Below are 6868 nucleotides of genomic sequence, written 5' to 3' on the forward strand. Positions count from 1 at the left end.
GGGTGGGTCACCCACAGTGTCTCACCTCCTAGACTGCAGGTAGACTTCCTTAGGGGAGGAGCTGGCCTCAATCTGCACCCTTCTGACCCCAGCCCCTGGCAAGACCGTGGTGCTCACCAAATATGGGCGGAGTTTTGTTTTCCTGGCCCACCGCTGATTCTCCAAGCAGTCTTGTGTTCCTTTAGAGCAGGGGGCATCCTCTGGGCAAGCACACGGCCCCGTCCCACCCCCCAGGGGGTGCACTCCAGGGGGGCAGCTCTGGCTAACATCAGGAAGAGTAGAGAAGGGTCCGTGAAGGCAAAGGGGCGCCCAGAATCAAAAGCAACACTAAACACCCCAGCCTCACTAGGAGGTGATTATAAAAAACACCAAGAACCCAAAACGAAACCAAAACAGAAAGCGACGATGTTGGCGAGGATGTGGGGAAACTGCAATCCTTGGGCCTTGCTGGCGGGGATGGAAAACGGTCGGGCCACCGTGGAAAACAGGGTGACAGCGCCTCAGGAGGTAAACGCAGAATTGCCATCGCATTCAGCAATTCCAGTTTGGGGTATTTACCGCAAAGCTTTGAAAGCAGGGATTTGAACGGGTACCCGCACGCCCACGTTCCCAGCGGCACTATTCACAACAGCTGAAAGGCGGAAGCAACCCGAGGGCCCATCCGTGGATGGTGGGTGAGCAAAACGTGGCACGTCCGTCCGTGGCTTCGGCCTCAAGACGGAAGGAGGTTCTGATTCAGGCGGCAACGAGGATGAGCCTGGAGGATGTTACGGGAAGTGAGATCAGCCAGTCGCCAAGGGACGCCACGGTAGGATTCCCCTTCTGTGAGTAGGCGGGGCGGTCAAGTTCACAGAGCCGGAAACGAGAGCAGAGGGACGCCAGGGCGGGGGCCTGGGGGGGGGGGGGGAGTCAGTGTCCACTGGGGGCTGAGTTCTGGCGTGGGAAGACGAGTTCTGGACGGTCAGGGGTGAGGGCTGGATAGCAGTGCGAGCGGACTTAATGCCCCGAAGTGCACACCGAAACGTCGTTATAATGGTAAATTTTAACAGCTCCCCTGTTGAGCCCCTGGATGATCTCCGGCTGCTGTGGCCTCCTGGGTCTTGCGTCCATCCCTGGGCCAGGGGAGCCTCTGGGGACGGTCCCTTAGACAGAGTAAATGTGTTTGTGCTTGGGGGTGTCCCAAAGCAACATCAGGGTGCTGCCCCACAAAAGCGACCAGGGCTGGGCGGGGAGAAAACTAACAGCACCTGGAATCTAGGGCTTCGGGTGTGTTTGTGAGGCCGGCTGTCCAGCCCACCTGGGTGCTGGGGTGGGGGAGGGTCTGCTGGTTGGACCTCCCGCCTGACCTGCTCTGCCTGCTTCATGGAAACTAAGAACGGTGTTCTCCTCTGAGAGAGAGAGAGAGAGAGAGAGAGAGAGAGAGAGAAAGCAGGGGAGGGGCAGAGAGAGAGGGAGACACAGAATCCGAAGCGGGCTCCAGTCTCTGAGCTGTCAGCACAGAGCCCGACGTGGGGCTTGAACCCACGAGCCGCGAGATCGTGACCTGAGCTCAAGTCGGACGCTCAACCGACTGAGCCACCCAGGCGCCCCTCAACTTGCTTCTTTTGATGGCGGCTCTGGGGAGGTGAGTTTCGGTGATCCGGCTCCTCTAAGAGAGGCCCACGCGGTGCTGGCTTCCAGACATGGCGGACGCTCCCGCCAGCAAAACCATCCATCATCGCGTGCAAGCGGCCTGCCTCCTAAAGGCCACGTTATGAGAAGATGCCAATAAGCGTATTTACATTTCCCATGTGGCATCAGGGCAGCCGCGTGGAAGCATCTGTTGAATGTGGGCTTTTCGCCCCACGTCCCCGTCTGCTCCTTGATCCCTCTTCATCGATTGTAGATTGAGCCCAGCTCGGGCAACCAATCGCCAGAGGGTTGGTGGGCATGGTTTTCTTTCTTTTAATTTTCTGTATCAGGTTTAATTAAACCCAGGTGTGCCTGACCCTGTCAAATCGTATCAAAACGGGTCTCCCTGCTGCATGAGGGAAAACATCAGCATAAATTATTGATTACTCTTCATTCAAACTAATCTATCAATGACTTGCTCTGGCTGGGTGGACCCGGGGAGCCCTCAGACATTTCAATGCAAACAGCCTCCGGAAGCTTCACTTCAAAGAGACCGGAGACGTTCAGTAGCGGGCGGCGGTGGTGGGTGCTGCCCCGGGTTCGTGGGGTGCCCCCCCGCTTCAGCAGCGCCTATGATGTGTCCCTCCGGCCAGCGAGCTCCATCTGGTGACAGCTCGGGGTGGGGTGACACAAACAGACACACGTCCACAACACGCAGATAGAAGTCGCCGAGCGCCACGGCCGAGGTGTTACGGAGTGACACGGGTCATCACACACACACCTACCGCAGCAACACGGAGTCTAATGTTTACGCGGCATCGAGGAAGACATAAGGGACAGCTTTATGCTGATCAACCTGAAAATTAAACGAAGTAGAAAAGAGTACTTGACAAACACAGCTTATCAAAACCGCCCCAAGGGGGGAGGGGGAAACCCCCCCCCCCCGCCTCTCAAAGATATCGAATCCAAAATTAAAACCATGTGACAAAGAGATTTTCCCATGGCTTCACTGGCGAATTCTGCTCAACATTTAAAAAAGAAATCACCCTGACCTCACACAACACTTCCCGGAGAATCGGGGACGAAGCGGTGCTTCCCAAGCTGTTTTACGAGGTTGTCGTCACTTTCACGGTAAATCCCGACAGGGAGGTTACACAGCAAAGGAACATTAGAGATCAACCGTCCTCATGAAACCAGCCACAAAAATACTCGACCAAATGTTAGCAAATCAAATAAGACAGTATTACAGCCAAGTGGCATTTAGTTCAGGAATGCAAGGTTGGCTTCACATTCAAAAATCAATCCTAACAAGACAAGAAAAAGGAGAGAGGATCATCGTCTCCACTGACGCGGAAAAATTACTTGATGGCACTGAACACCAGCTGTGAAGAAGGAAGCTCTCAGAAAAGTACAGTTGGAGGGGGCACCCTTCACGTGATAAAAAATACACAGCAGAAACCCGCAGCAAACGTCGTACTGAGAAGTGGGTCCTACAGCCTGAGACTGGTTTCCCGCCGTCACTGGTTTTCTTCTACGTGGTCCTGGCCTTCCTGACCAATGCGAATGAGCAAGACAAGAAGTGTAAGGACGGGAGGAAAAAGAACCGCCATTGGGTTGTAGATGGTATCATCGCGTGCGTTAAGGTTCTAGTCGAATCTACAACGCACTACCAGGGTCAGTAAGTGAACCCAGCAGGGCTGCAGAAACAGCACCAGGGCCGCTCTGGCTCCTTCCTTGTTCCAGAAACAAACGAAAGGAAATGAAATAGGATACAGGAGCGAAATACGGAGGAATTGATTGAGGGAAAGGCACACGGGACCCACCGCGAGGCTGAATGAAGCCTGGAGGCCACCCGACAGCACTGTATCCATGCTAGTTTCCTGTCCGGGTCTGTACTCCAGTTCCGTTAGACGTCACCGCGGCGGGAAGAGGCCACAGACCCTGTACCACGTCTGCCACTCCCTGTGAGTCCACCATTACCTCAAAATGCAAAGTCTTTGGGGCACCTGGGTGGCTTAGTCAGTTGAACGTCTGACTTCGGCTCAGGTCGTGATCTCACGGTTCATGAGTTCGAGCCCCATGTTGGGCTCTGTGCTGACAGCGCAGAACTTGCTTGGGATTTTCTCTCTCCCTCTATCTCTGCCCCTCCCCTGATCTCTCTCTCTCTCTCTCTCTCTCTCTCAAAATAAATAAATTAATTTAAAAAAAAGGATGCCAGTCATATTGGATTGGGGACCCACACATGACTTCATTCTACCTTAATTACCTCTTTAAATTAAAAAAAAAACAAACTGTTTTAAGTTCATTTATTTTGAGAGAGAGAGACAGAGAGAGAGAGAGAGAGAGCGCACAAGCCAGGAGGGGCAGAGAGGAGAGATAGAATCCCACGCAGGCTCCGCACCATAAGCACAGAGCCCGACGCGCGGCTCGAACTCACAAACTGTGAGATCTTGACCTGAGCCGAGATCAAGAGTCAGACGCTTAACTGACTGTACCATCCAGCCTTAACTGGCTCTTTAAAGGCCCATCTCCAAATAGGCACGTTCTGAGGTCCTGGGGGTCAGGATGTCACCATCTGAACTCGGGGAGAGGCGTAGTGCAGTCCGAGGCATTATCTTCTGTAAGCAACGAGAAACTGAAAACAACCCACACGCCCACTGGTGGGGGGTTGGGGGACGCACCTGATACATGGGGTGCATGTATTTGATGGCACACCAGCCAGTTATTTATAAAGGGATAGAAACATATGTTTACGAACAGTTAAAGGTGCTCACAAGATGCCCGTGAGGGAAGAGAAAAATCTGGATCTCTATCGGCAAGGGTTTGATCAAAATAGTAATCGTGCTTCCTTCTGAGGATTGTGATTATGAGGAATTTTTATTTCCTCTTTGTGGTATTTTTTTATTTCTCGCCTTTTTTTTTTTAAACTTTTAAAAAAATGTTTATTTTTGAGAGAGAGAGAGAAAACACGGAAGGGGCAGAGAAAGAGGGAGACACGGAATCCGAAGTAGGCTCCAGGCTCCGAGCTGTCAGCACAGAACCCCACACGGGGCTCGAACCCACGAACCGCGAGATCATGACCTGAGCCGAAGTCCGACACTCAACAGACTGAGCCACCCAGGACCCCCTCTCGCCTTTTAAAATAACGAACATGTAATATTTCTTTGATAACTTAAAAAAAAAAAAAAGCAACTTGTTAAAAAAGACCTTTACGGGGGCGCCTGGGTGGCTCAGTCGGTTAAGCGTCCGACTTCGGCTCAGGTCATGATCTCGCGGTCCGTGAGTTCGAGCCCCACGTCGGGCTCTGTGCTGACAGCTCAGAGCCTGGAGCCTGTTTCAGATTCTGTGTCTCCCTCTCTCTGACCCTCCCCCGTTCATGCTCTGCCTCTCTCTGTCTCAAAAATAAATAAACGTCAAAAAAAAAAAAAAAAAAAAAAACCTTTATGGCACATTTTACCGCCCTGGGAATTCACCAGAGGAAACCGCGAAGAGAAATCCCAGCAACTGGTAAGGTTGTCGTTTGTCAGCCGAGGGAATAGCTTCTCGCTGACTCAAATAGAAGGGTAGTGGGGCTCACCGCCTCGCCGGAGGAGGCCTGAGGACCCAGCTCGGCCAGCGGCAACGGTTCAGTGACATCACCACTGCCACCGGGCCCTGTCACTCCTCCCCCGGAGTGTCACTGCCCATCAGCAGGACCGACTCCGCAAGGTCCTTGCTTCTCACGGCTCAGCCCATCGGGGCGGGTGCTGCCCCGTTCGGCTCTGCCAGCTGGAAGCTGCCGGCCGACCCACAGAGGGGCTTTGGGTGCCGGCGAGCAAACAAAATGGCACCCTCAGCTCTTAGGAACCAAGAGCAGAGATCAGAAAACTATGGGCCCGTGGGCGAAATTCGGCCCCACGCCTGTTTCTGTACAGCCCATGAGCTAAGAAGGTGAAGACTAGCCGGACACGTGAAAATTTTGGGAAATGCACATTTCAGTGTCCACAAAGCGTTATTGGTACACAGCCACGTTCGTTTGTTTACGTATTGTCCACGGTTGCTTTTGCACAATGATGGCAGAGTCGAGCAAGTTCAACGGAGACGTGCACCGTTAAGTACTGGCAGTCTTGGCTCTTTGCAGAACGTTTGCTGACCCCTGACCAAGAGATCTTGGGGGGCTCACGCCCCGGGCAGGAGGTGAGACGGCTTCCCCGAGACGCAGCGTGTCTTCACATTTTTGAGCTGCCACGAGCGTGCCTCGGCCGCCTCTTGGTCTCTGCTTCTCATTCTCATTCTCATTCTCATTCTCATTCTCATTCTCATTGCCAGAACTCCTGCTACCGGCCCGCTTCCGGACCTTGCTTTCTAGCGCTTTCCTCCGTAGCTCTTCGTTTCTGCGTTCTCGGTTTCTGCTTCCACGCCGGTCCTGCCTGCTCCTGGCCCTTCCTCTCTCTGTATCTTTTCAGCTCCTCTCTCCCCAGCTGGTCCAGGCAAGGCTTCTCACACCAGGGCCCTCGCCACTGTTCGTGCGCCCTCAGCCGTGGCCAAGGCGGGAGCCGTGAGATAGATACGCGGTATGGGTGTCCACGGCTGTCCACGTACAAGGAGACGTTTCCCTTCGGCGATGCTGGGGCGCGGACAGGTATCACCACGTCCAAGCAAACCACGAGGTGATGCATACCTGTGACGTCTGCCTGAGCACATGCCGAGGGCAGAGGAGAGCCACCCCAGGCTGTCGATGGTGTGACAGTCGCCCCTTCCACGTACCGAGCCATCCGCCCCTCACACGCCTCGAGAGGCAAACGGGTGGCGCGGCCAAGCCTGTCGCCCTCTCCTCCCGGGCACCCAGCTGGACACACTTCCCAGCCTGCCTCGCGGTCTGGGGAAACCACGCGCTGAATTCCGGCCACGGAATGTGCGTGGCTCCCAGACTGGCCCGTGGGAACTCCTGCTTCCTCTTTCCCACCATTTGCCAGCCGGACTTGGGCACCAGGAAGCAACATGTAGACAATGGCAGAGAGCCTTCGAGCCTGGGTCTCTGGGTCACCGCGTCTGCACTTTTCGTGAGTGCGGGAGATTAAAGATGGTCACGGACTCTGTGCACTTCTCCCTCTGAAAGGAGAGGTCTAAATCTCCTCCCTTTATTTTTTATGTTGTATTTATTTTTGAGAGAGAGACAGAGTGAGAGGCGGAGGGGCAGAGAGAGAAGGAGTCACAGAATCCGAAGCGGGCTCCAGGCTCCGAGCCGTCAGCACGGAGCCCGACGCGGGGCTCGAAC

The 6868-nt window shown here is 54.2% G+C and overlaps 1 non-coding gene across 1 annotated transcript; it reads right to left on the reverse strand.

Moving 5' to 3' along the window:
• Window positions 1–1500: 1500 nt before the first annotated feature.
• TRNAS-UGA lies at window positions 1501–1585 on the reverse strand. Its single transcript has one exon. It is a non-coding gene; the product is annotated as a tRNA-Ser (tRNA).
• Window positions 1586–6868: the final 5283 nt, after the last annotated feature.

The sequence above is a fragment of the Lynx canadensis genome, chromosome D4, assembly GCF_007474595.2.
Source record: "Lynx canadensis isolate LIC74 chromosome D4, mLynCan4.pri.v2, whole genome shotgun sequence".
In the NCBI taxonomy this organism is placed as follows: Eukaryota; Metazoa; Chordata; class Mammalia; order Carnivora; family Felidae; genus Lynx; species Lynx canadensis.